The following is a 12,748-nucleotide window of genomic DNA, read 5'->3' as shown; positions in this document are numbered from 1 at the left end:
TTTTTCCATTATGCAGTTTTTTTTCTTTGTCAAAAATCAAGTGTGTGGGTTAATGTCAGGGTTTTCAATTTTATTCCATTGGTCCAATTATCAGGTTTTTATGTCAATACCAAGCTGTTGTTTTATTACTATAGCTCTATAGTAGAGCTTGAAGTCAGGGATGGTGATGCCTCCAGAAGTTGCTTTATTGAACAATTATTTTAGCTATCTCGGTTTTATTTTGTTTTTCCATATGGGGTTAAGTATGGTTCTTTCTGGGTCTGTGAAGAATTGTGTTGTGATTTTGATGGGAATTTTATCAAATATGCAGATTGCTTTTGTTAAAATTGCCGTGTTAATTCTACCTAACCATGAGCATGGGCAAATTTTCCATTTTCTGCAATTTCTTTCTTTTCAAAGACTTAAAGTTCTTGTCATACAAGTCTTTCATTTACTTAGTTATAGTTACCCCAAGGTATTTTATATTATCATGATTATTGTAAAGGGTAATGTTTCTCTGATTTCATTCTTGGCCTATTTATTATTTGTATATAGGGAGCTTCTGAAATTTTTAAGCTAACCTTGTATGCTGCCTTTTTACTGAAGGTGTTTTTCAGCTGTAGAAGTTCCTTGGTAGAATTTTTGGGGTCACTTGATGATACTATCATATCATCTGTAAATAGCAAAAGTTTGTCTTCTTCCTTTCCTATGCATACCCTTGATCTCCTCTTCTTGTCTTATTCCTCTATCTAGAACACCATGTACTATATTAAATAGATATGGGGAGAATGGACAGCCTTGTCTTGTTCCCCATTTTAGTGGAATAGCTTTGAGTTTCTCTCCATTTCATTTGATGATGGCTGTTGACTTGCTGATCTCACCTTTTTCATGAGGGGATGTTGAGTTTTTTCAAAGGTTTTTTTGGCATCTAATGAGATAATAATTTGTTTTTTTTTCTTTCAGTTTGTTTATATGGTGTATTACATTGACAGATTTTCATATGTTGAAACATCCTTACATCTCTGGAATGAAGCCTACTTAGTCTTGTTGGACAAGGCTTTTGATGTGTTCTTGGATTCAGTTTGTCAGTATTTTATTGAGTATTTTTGCATCAGTGTTCATAAGGGACATTATTCTGTAATTCTCTTTCCTAGTTGCATCTTTGTGTGGTTTGAGTATCAGGGTAACTGTAGTCTCATAAAAAGAATTTGCCAATGTTTGTTCAGTTTCTATTGTGTGGAACAATTTCATGAGTATTGGTATTAGCTCTTTGAAATTCTGGTAAAACTCTGTCCTGATTTCCTCTGATCCTGGGCTGTTTTTGGTTGGGAATCTTTCAATGACTGTTTCTGTTTCTTTAGGGGTTATTGTTCTCTTTAAATTATTTTTCTGGTCTTGATTTAATTTTGATATGTTGTACCTATCCAGTAAATTGTCCATTTCTTTTAGATTTTACAATTTTATGAAGTATAGGTTTTGAAGTATGACCTGATGATTTTCTGGATTTCCTCATTGTCTGTATATGTTTCCCTTTTCATTTCTGACTTTGTTAATTTGGATGATCTCTCTGTCTTTTGGTTATTTTAGATAAGGACTTTTCTATATTGTTGATTTTCTCAAAGAACTAACTCTTTGTTTCATTGATTCTTTGTGTTCTTCTCTTTGTTTCAATTCTATTGATTTCATCCCTTAGTTTGAATATTTCCCAGCATCTATTCCTCCAGGGTGATGTTGCTTCTTTTTGTTCTAGAGCTTTCAGGTATGCTGTTAAGTGACTAGTGGGAGATTTCTACAACTTCTTTATGTTTGCATTTAGTGTTATCAATTTTCTGCTTAGCACTGCTTTCAGAGTTCCTCATACATTTGGGTGTGTTGTGCATTAATTTTTATTGATTCTGGGAAGTCTTTAATTTTTTCTTTATTTCTTCATTGGCTCATTGGTGAAACAGTTGCACATTATTCAGTTTCCATGAGTTTGTAGGCTTTCTGTAACTTGTATTGTTGTTGAATTCTAACTTTAAGCCATGGTGGTCTGATAAGATACAGGGGGTTATTCAAAATTTTTTTTGTATCTTTTGAGATTTGCTTTGTGACCCAGAATACTGTCAGTTTTAGAGAAGGTTCCATGTTGTGCTGAGAAGAAGGTATATTCTTTTGTATTGGGTGAAGTGTTCTATAGAAGTCTGTTAAGTCCATTTGAGTAATAACATCTTTTATTTCCCTCATTTCTCTGTCAAGTTTCTTTCTGGCAGACATGTCCATTGGTGGGATTTTGTTGTTGATGTCTCCCACCATTAGTGTGTGGGCTTTGATATATAATTTAAGCTTTAGTAATATTTCTTTTATGTGTGTGGTTGTCCTTGTGTTTGGGGCATAGATATTCAGAATTGAGACTTCATCTTGATGGATTTTTTTCCTGTAATGAATGTTTAATGTCCTTCATACCTTTTGATTAATTTTAGTTTGAAGTTTGTTTTGTTAGATATTAGATTAGTTACACCAGGTTGCTTCTTAGGTCCATTTGATTGGAAAGTCTTTACCCAACCATTTACTCTGAGATAATGTCTGTGCTTGAAGTTGAGTTATGTTTCTTGTATGCAGCAGAAGGATGGATCCTGTTTTCTTATCCATTTTAGTATTCTGTATCTTTTTATATGCAAATTGAGTCCTTTGATATTAATGGATATTAATGACCAGTGACTATTAATTCCTGTTATATTTTCTTGGTAGTATGTTTGTATTTCCCTTCTTTGGGATTTGCTGCTCTTAGTTTATCTATTATCTGTGTTTGTGTGGGTACATCTAACTTCCTTAGGTTGGAGTTTTCCTTGTTGTGCTTTCTTTAGGGCTGCATTTGTGAAGAGGTATTGTTTAAATCTGGTTTTGTCTTGAAATATTTTGTGTACTCCATCCACAGTGATTGAAAGTTTTTCTTAGTATAATAGTCTAGGCTAGCATCCGTGGTCTCTTAGTGTCTGCATTATGTGTATTTAGGACCTTTGTGCTTTCAGAGTCTCCATGAAGAAGCCAGATGTTATTCTGATGTGTCTGTCATTATAAGTCACTTGGCCCTTTTCCTTTGCTCTTTTAATATTTTTTTCTTTATTCTGTATGTTTAGTGGTTTGATTATTATGTGGCAAGGGGACATTTTTTGGATGCAGTCTATTTGGTGTTCTGTAAGCTTCTTGTATCTTCATAGACATAGCCTTCTTTAGGTTGGGAATGTTTTCTTCTATGACTTGAATATGTTTTTTGTGCCTTTGAGATGGAATTCTTCTCCTTCTTCTATCCCTATTATTTTTAGGTTTGGTCTTTTCATGGTGTCCCAGATTTCCTGGACTTTTTGTGTTATGACATTTTTGGATTTAGTGTTTTCTTTGATCGATTAATCTGTTTCCTCTATTGTTTCCTCCACACCAGAGATTCTCTCTTTCATCTCTTTTATTCTGTTGATTATGCTTGCATCTGTAGTTCCAATTTGTTTAGTCAGATTAGCTATTTCTAGCAATCCCTCAGTTTATGTCTTATTTATTGTTTCTGTTTCAATGTTCATGACTTGAACTCTTTCTTTCACTTCTTTGATTGTTTTTTCCCCTTGGTTTTCTTGGCCTTTTTAAAGGTATTTATTGATTTCTTCCATTTTTTGTTTGTCTTTTCCTCCATTTCTTTAAGGGAATTTTTTCATTTCTTTTTTAAAGTCATCTCTCTTTACTCAGAAGGCATTTGTGGGTCTGGAGAGATTCACATTGACTGCAAGAATGCACAGGCTGCTCTTTCAGAGGGCCTAGAGCCAAATCCCAATACCCACATTGTGGCAGTTCATAGTAATATGTAACTTCAATTCTAGAAGCTCTGAGTCCCTCCTCTGGCTTCTGTAGGCACCAGGTAAAAAGGTCATACACAGATAGGCATGCAGCCAAAGCATCCATAGACATGAAAATGATAAAGAAGGCACTCCTATTGTCTCTATTTCCCTGCTAGTATGTCATCCACAGTGTTTGAAGGTGATGGATCACTAATGGGTTTATCTTAAGTGCATGTTGGAACAAGTGTTAAAGAGTCCTCAGCTACGACTGGCTGCTTTGAGTTCTCCAAAGTAATCCTCTCACATAGATTCAGAGAATCTCTTCCAGAGAGGCTCTCTTGAGAGGTGCAGCATGGGTGGACCCTGGGTCTGCTTAGGCAGGACAGATTTTGTTCACGGAAGCCGCTCTGTATAGAGACTTCCTAAACTTTGAATGCGATAATAAACTCCCACATACTCAGGCACCAGCCCACTGATATTTATCCCTAGCCCAGTGCCACTGAACAAGTCAGGTACCTTAGCTGGAAGCCTCATAATTCAGAAACTGTGAAAACTGGACTGGTTTATTATGAAGCTAATTTAAATGGTAGTTCCATCACTGTATAAGAGGTTCTAACTAGAGCTGAGGATATTTGTTCTCCAAAGATGGACTGAGAGAGTATACTTTGGGTCATCTCAAAATCTTCAGTAGGTCTTAAATAAGAAGGAAAGATGTTCACCTGGGAAAGAAATTGTCACAGTCAATACGGTCATCTATTGAATAATTTAACGCTTACTGTGACTTATGAACTAAAAATATTCAATTTTTAAAAAGAGCAAAGATTTGTAAACATTGTTCTAGGATTTGCTTATAACAGTCCACTCCTTCTATGTGGCAATCTTCATCAGAGCACAGGTCCTTCTTGTCAAATCTCGCTCAAGATCACAGGTACAAACATCATACGTCCAGCATTTGTTATATGTGAACTGAACACACATGGATGGCAGCAGCATCCCACAGATCACCATGCATCCCCATTCACTTTATTTCTTTCTTTTCTCTGTCCTTGCTAGGAATCCATACCATCAGCAGCCCCAGGAACTGAGTAGAGAATCTCATTTGAGAAGCTGAACTAAGGATTCCAGACCAGTTAAAGCAAGGTTACATGCAGGTGAGCTTTTATTTCACACTTGCTAAGAAGGCTCAGAGAACAATATGCAAATCTCCTGGTGGGTAAGGTGAAAGAGCCAGACAAAGGTAATGAGGCCCTGGGGTGAGGCGAGTGATATCAGTATCTTTTATATTTGAAGGAAAACCAATAGACACAAAATCCATGTTTCTTGAACCAGCCTACATTATCCCATGGTGAATGTCTGAGATTTGTGGAGAATACATACTATATATTCATATACATATATATGTGTACATATATGTATGCATATAGATATACATCTCTGCCCCCTTATGACAGCATCAGAAGTACAGGTCTCTGTGTGTGTGTGTGTGTATTGGTGAAATTATTAAGGCCACTCCATGTAGTTAAAAGGATATTTATTTAATGGCATAACTCACAAATTAAGGGATAGGTAGGTTGCAGGGTCTGGGGAAGGTGTATCACAGTCCAGCAGTGTTCTCTGGAGCTCTGCTCCATCCACTTTCACCATTCAGCATTCAGGCACCAGAGAGAGCGCTCACCCATCCAGCTCTTGGGTCTCCAGGCGCCTCTCCTGGCCTCGCCTCATAGGCGTGACAGTTGCCAGAGTCTCAGTGGGGGTTGGAACTTCCAGATCCAAGCTGAAATGGCTACCCACTACATCTCCCCCTTTTTGTCTAAATAAGAAGGTTCTAAACTAATACAAGACTATATACAAAGGAATGGTTATCAAATATTGTCCAGGAATAATGAGGGATAATGACCTAGATAAGATGGAAATACAACCAATACAAACAATATCAAGCAAGAAACACATACTAAAATCCAGAGAAGTGTCCTATTCTAAAGAACCTGAATCTAATACTTAATATGTTCTATCTAAGATATTATATAGACTAAGTTGTAACTATAACTGCTAGTCTTCTGTCCCATCAAAGACCTGAGAAGGAACATAATGGTATCTGAGAAATGGTAGATGGATGCAAGCAACTTTCGAGAATCTTGCAAGAGTAGACCAAGACAGCTGGCAGCCTGGACAGTCACCTAATGTTTCTCAGCATTGTTGGTGCATTCAAATTGGCTACAAGCCTAGAGTATCTGACAGACCATTTTCGGAAGCAGGAATTCTGAAAGACCATCTTACCCTGTCTTGGCAGAGTACAGTGGTCGCTTTCCTTGTGTCCTGCTTGTCCAGAAAGGACAGCATTGCATTTGTACTCTCAGGAGTCAAGGCAAGGGCAGTTCTTTGCCCAGTAGGCCATTTTGTGCCAAGAAGACAAACTTCCAAATGGAAATGTCTTAGAAGCCCAAAATTCTCTCGGGATCAAATTGGTGCAGCCAGGAGCAACTGTATCTCATGTCAACAGAATTCTAAGTTATTTAAATGCCATATTCTCTAGGTCTGTGAAGTGTTTGAAGATTACCTGTCCATCTGACCCATGTATCTGTAAATCTGGATAACTTAACTAATGTAGCTATAGAGATGACAGTCATATTTGACTATAAATCAACAAGTCTTATCTGTTGAAATAACCTAAGGACTGAGGCTTCACGAAAACAAGGTAAACAGTCTATAAGCAAATGTATGGTGAAGAATGATGACTTCAAAATTGTGACAATACACAAGATATTTACAACAAAGGTAGGAATATATAGTGCGATATGCAATATGACAATAATCTTAAATATATATCAATATACTGAATATCCTAAACAGAAGTAGAACATACATAAAGTATGACAGATATAAATTTACATTGTATCAATATACAAATATTTCAAATAAGAGTAGAAATATATGTACATTATAACAAATATAGTTCTGTATTTGTATCAATATACAATTCTCTTAAACAGGAATATAAAAATAGTTTACATTTGTATTAACATATAAGAATCTATAACAGTACAAATTACAGTGCAAATTATCTAAGGTTGCTATTTTACTAAATTTGTTTACTAGTATATACAATGATCTACCATCATATCTTATACCTATCCATTCCATTTCTTCTCCCCCCCCCCTTTTTTTAGAATACTGAGTCTAATATTTTCTTCCACCCCAACACTATAACCATCATCCATAACCCTGAAATTATGAAACCTAAGGGAGAAGGGGCGTCATTTTCTTAGAATTGCTTCCTGCCATTTAGGGGGTGATGTTATCTCTGTTGGGTAATGTGAGAAAGCTCAGATAGCTAAATCTGTTAGACTAACTGTAGCTTCTACAGCAAGTTTTAGTGTAATGGGTAAGTTTGTCTGAAATTCTGGCAAGAAGTGTAGTATGATGATGATTACCATGGTATCATTCTGGATTGGGTAGAGTTATTGTTGTTGGGGCCCCATCTTCCTTTTGGAGACTTCTGAGACTGCTATTGGAAAAACTTATTTGTTATCAAAAATGGGAGGTTTGGATTTAAAAAGGACATAGCATGTAAGAAAGGATTCTGAGAAATCAGGAGTAAGCATGGAGAGAATTAAATTTTAGAAGACAATGGTCTTTTTTTAGACCTTCTGTCTCACACCAGAGGGCTCTTCTGATATGGGACTGAAGAATCTCTCAAACTTTTCTTTTAGCAATATGCTTGGGTTTAGAGAAGGAGTGAGCCAATTCCATCTCAAAAGCCAGCTTGGTTTATAATTGAATTTGAACCACAACTTTTCTAGATTGATAGAGAGATACATGTTAGACAGTGAGATTTTACCGTGTGCAGATTGGTACCAATGGATTCTTTCTTTCTGCTGTAAACATCCAGATATCCAAGGCCTTATGAGTTTTGGAAGATGGGTATTTCCATTATCTTGGAAAGACAAAAACAGAACCCTACCCCAACCTTTGATTGTTAAATTTTTCTTACAACTTGTAGAGATGTCACATTGGTGGATGATCTTTTACTTCTCTTCATCAAGGGTTTTTTCCTGTTTGAATTGAATTTTTATTAATTTTGTTGGTATCCATAGCTTTTCATCTCCTGCAGAAACAAAGGCAAAACACCTTCCCCAACATAGAACATATCCAGGTTTCCATTCTGAGGTCAGCACATCCTTGAAATAAACTGGTTGGTTTAGCTCAGGAGTTTTGTCTGTCATCCAATGTCTCTCCACAGCTGTTGTTCCTTTCTCATCAGCATTGAGAAATTTCAAGGTTAATAAAGCACTATGCAGTCTATTTCTAGGAGTCATTGTTACCTGTTGCTGTTTATTTAGCATATCCTTTAAAGTTCTATTGGATCTTTCTATGACTGCTTGGCCTGTGGGATTGTGTGGTATACCTGTAACATGCTTTATATTATAATGAGCAAAGAATTGTCTCATTTTATTGGAAACATATGCTGGGGCATTGTCTGTCTTAATTTGTACAGGTATTCCCATGATGGCCATAACTTCTAATAGGTGTGTAATCACAGAATCAGCCTTTTCAAAACTCATAGGAGTTGCCCATTGAAATCCTGAATAGGTGTCAATGGTGTGATGTACATACTTTAATCTTCCAAATTCTGTAAAATGAAACACATCCATCTGCCAAATTTCATTTCTTTGTATACCTTTTGGATTGCTCCCTGCAGGTAATGGAGTTTGGTTATAAATGGAACAAGTAGGACATTTTTTCCACAATATCCTTAGCCTGTTTCCAAGTGATGGAGAAATCCTTCTTCAAACCTTTGCTATTTACATGGTATTTCTTATGACATTCTGAGGCTTCTAGCACATTAACTATTAGTAGCTGATCAATCTCATCATTGCCTTGTGCTAGAGGTCCTGGCAGACCTGTATGGTATCTGATATGTGAGATATATATATATATATATATATATATATATATATATATATATATATATATATTCCCTTTTTCTGATGATTTCCTGCAATTGTATGAATAATGAAGTTAATTATGTATTATCAGGAATAAATTCAGCATTTCAATATGTAAAAGAACTCTCTCTGCATATTGAGAGTCAGTGACTATATTGAGGGGTTCTGTGAAGTCCATCAGTACCATAAGAATGGCATAAAATTCTGCCTTTTGTACAGAGCTATATGGACTTTGTATCACTTTACTTACGTCTCCTGATTTATATCCTGCTTTCCCTCATTTATTTGCATCAGTATAGAATGTGAGGACTCCAGAAATTGGCTTTTGTCGTACAATGTGAGGAAGGACCCATTCAGTCTTCTTTATGAATTCTATTCTCTTGCTTTTGGGATAGTGGTTGTTATTCTCTCCCAAAAAGTTACTGCAGGCTCTCTGGCCATTAATTTGAATTCTAAGCTTTGGTCTTTGTTCATTTATGGAAGTCTGCCAAAATATTTGTTTTATAGTGTTTTTTTTTTGTAAACTGTGATCCATCTATCAAAGCTGTTTTATCATCCATTGCAGTATCAGTTTTTACATTGGGCATTGGTTTATTCAGTTGTCCTGGAGAGGAATTTCTTCCACAGTGGCTGGAAATGTTCATACTACGTTTGATTTGGGGGCCTGAAAGAGGCCCCCTGAGGCGTTTTCTGCCAGTAAAGGGTTGCCTTGTATATCTATTTTTGATCTGCACTCACTGGTCCAATGTCGTCCTTTGCCACATCTTCTACATAATCCAAGAGGGGGTTGGGGACTCCTGTTTAGGCTATTCCTAGAATGAGTATTACTTCTAGGAGTACCCCATGTACAGTTTTTACTTATATGACCTGGTGTACCACATTTAAAACATTTGGTACTATGGGGCCTTCTTTCACCTCTGGGATTTGTCTCTCTTATCCAAGCCTCATTACTATAGTTAAGAGACTGAACACCATTAGTATATTGAATCCATTCTTCCAAAGGAGCTGATCTGATCTTTAATGGTGTAAGTATTCTTTTGCATTATGCATTAGCATTGTCAAATGCCAAGGACTCAGTTAATACTTTTCTTAATTCGTTGTCTGACATAGCTCTTGTTATAGCTGTGTTCAGTCTTTGTAAAAAATCAGTGAAGGGTTTGTATGGTCCCTGAAATATCTTTGTGTATACCTCAGTTGGTTTTCAGGTTCTGGAATTTTTTCCCAAGCATTTAGAGCTGCTGTACACCATAGGGATATTGTATGCTCATCATAAGTGTCTTGCACATTCCTGTCAGCGAAACATCCCTCACCAAGTATTTGATCTTGGGAGATCACAAAACCTCTGATTTTACCTTGTTGTTCTAATTTTTTTGCCTCTTCTCTCAACCAGCTTTTCCACTGTAACTGCTGGCTATATTCTAGAACAGCTGAAATAAACTGATGCCAGTCATCTGGAATGATTCTATGTGAGGTAGACCACGAATTTAACATCTGTTTTATGTATGTAGAGTGTATCCCATACATAACTACTGCTTCCTTTATATTTTTAAAATCCCTTGTTGAAATTGGTTATATTGTATATGTCATATATGGCTCGGGGTGTGTGTCATCTGCTGGCTTCTCATGGATGATAACAGGATAAGCCATTGTATGAGAGCCATTTGGAGATGTTACAGCATCTATGATCTTGACCTTTTGTTTATTAGTTCCCTTGTCATGTTTATTGAGAGTTTCTTCTAGAGCTTGCAAACGAGCACCTAGGGTCTGTTCTAAGGAGTGAATCTCCTCTCTTGCAAGGGACTCCAGATTTCTCATGGAATCATAGAAGTTTTTATGTTCCTCAGAAACACACGATTTTATGGACCTTATCCTATCAATTAAGGATAATCTTTCTTCCTTATATACTGTCTGAGTAGGCACAACTTCACTCTGGAGAGTTAGTGTTCTCTCCATTAAATACTAATATTTACTATCAATAAAATCAATTTTGGGTACAACCCTGTTTTGTAAATCCTGATTAGCAGATTCTAGAGAAAGAATCTTTTTCTGTAAGCCTTCATTGCTATCTTTGAAAGCCTGTAAATCCTGGTTAGCAGATTCCAGAGAGAGAATCTTTTTCTGTAAGCCTTCATTGCTATCTTTTAAAGCCTGTATCAGTCCCAATAATGACTAATCTTTGTTCTTTAACCAGTGTTTGAACACTGTGTGAATTATTATGATGAATGACAAAATGGTACAGGCCAGATATGCCTTAGGAATGTCGTATATTTCCAGGAAGATCTCATTCATCATACATGCAAAAAGGATTTTAAATTCTTGTGAGGTAATGTTGTCTGCCATATTACACAAATTACTCAAATTTTGTTAGTCAATTTTAAGGTGTAAAATTATCAAGTACCTTTACTTGAAACGATATGCTTACCTTTTGTGGGTTTTGGGGCATGTAGTAGCACTTTTCAGCCAGCAGGTGGCGTTGGTACAGCTCCAAAACAGGGCCTGGGGCGATCTTGGCTGGAGTCTGAGATGGAGGAAACCTGAGCCAGCACTCCCCTGCCTCTTTCACTGGTCTCGGGGCTAAGCTAGGGAACTAAGATGGACTAGCTGCTCCCTCTTTCGGGAATGGAACCGTGTAGGTGTTCCCTGGTTATATGGAATTTTGCAGGTGGGTTTAGGTACCCACCAGCTAGGGAGGAAGAGGGCAGGAGCCACCCAGGCCTTTGGAATTTGCCCCATGTGAGCACCAGATATTGGTGAAATTATTAAGGCCACTCCACATAGTTAAAAGGATATTTATTTAATGGCGTAACTCACAAATTAAGGGATAGGTAGGTTGCAGGGTCTGGGGAAGGTGTATCACAGTGTTCTCTGGAGCTCTGCTCAGTCCACCTCAACCATTCAGCATCCAGGGAACCAAGAGAGCGCTTGCCCATCCAGCTCTCAGGTCTCCAGGAGCCTCTCCTGGCCTCTCCTGGCCTCGCCTTGTAAGTGTGACAGTTGCTATAGTCTCAATGGGGGTTGGAACTTCCAGATCCAAGCTGGAATGGCTACCCAATACATGTGTGTGTTGATGTGTGTTTGTGTGTGTGTGTGTGTGTGTGTGTGTGTGTGTGTGTGTGTGTGCACGTTGCACAGGCAACTCTGTGACTCTCCCTCAGCCTGTCATTAAAAAGAAATAAGTCTCTTCAGCAATAGGTCTTTGTCATCAGTCTGTGGAGAGAAAGCAATAGCCAGAGTTGTGGTTTCCATGGGGATGCTCTGAGCAACAACTTATTAAGATGTAACCCAGTCCTTCACTGGAGGTTTCACATAGTGGTGAAAGATGTCTAGTTGTGGTTTGACAAACCTTTGTTATTTGCTGATTTCACTTAGATTTCTTTCATGTTTACATGTTAGGAAGTCTCTACTGAGGTAGGTTTCCATATGATCTCTCAAATGGCTCTTAGTGTTAATTGTTGCTCCCTGTATTCCTTCTCTTACTCCTCTCTTTCATCCCTTGCATATCTCATTAAATATCGAGAAATTGAGCTGGTGCCCAACTAGAGCTTTCATCCCTACTGACTAGTGTTCATGGTGCTGAAAGATAATCTACATTCTACCAGAGGAGAAAGGTGACCATGAACCCAGTCATAAATCCTGTGATCTAGAATGGTTGTGGAAGTAACCAACTTCCATGTAATTGGATTCAATGTTTACTCCATGAGATACAACCCATGCCTGATACTGCTCTAGTGGTCAAGAACCTGAGACTAGATAGGTCAAGGGCCCAGTGGAAATCTAGATATTACTTCTGCTAAAGGAACACAGCAATGAAATGACCTAATGACATTCTGTTATACCCATATAACAGAATATAAGCTTAGCTTCCATCAGAGAAGCTTCTTGCTGCAGTAGATAGGAACTAATACAGAGAATCACAAGTAGACAAGGTACAGAGAGTGGGAGACCTTGGAACATTCATTCCTAAAGGGAATGTCTTCATCAAACTCCTCTTTGAGGGCTCAGTGATCTCTATGGGAG

The sequence above is a fragment of the Peromyscus maniculatus genome, chromosome 3 (assembly GCF_049852395.1).
Source record: "Peromyscus maniculatus bairdii isolate BWxNUB_F1_BW_parent chromosome 3, HU_Pman_BW_mat_3.1, whole genome shotgun sequence".
NCBI lineage: Eukaryota > Metazoa > Chordata > Mammalia > Rodentia > Cricetidae > Peromyscus > Peromyscus maniculatus.
The sequence above is the reverse complement of the archived record's forward strand: the minus strand, read 5'-3'. Positions refer to the sequence as shown.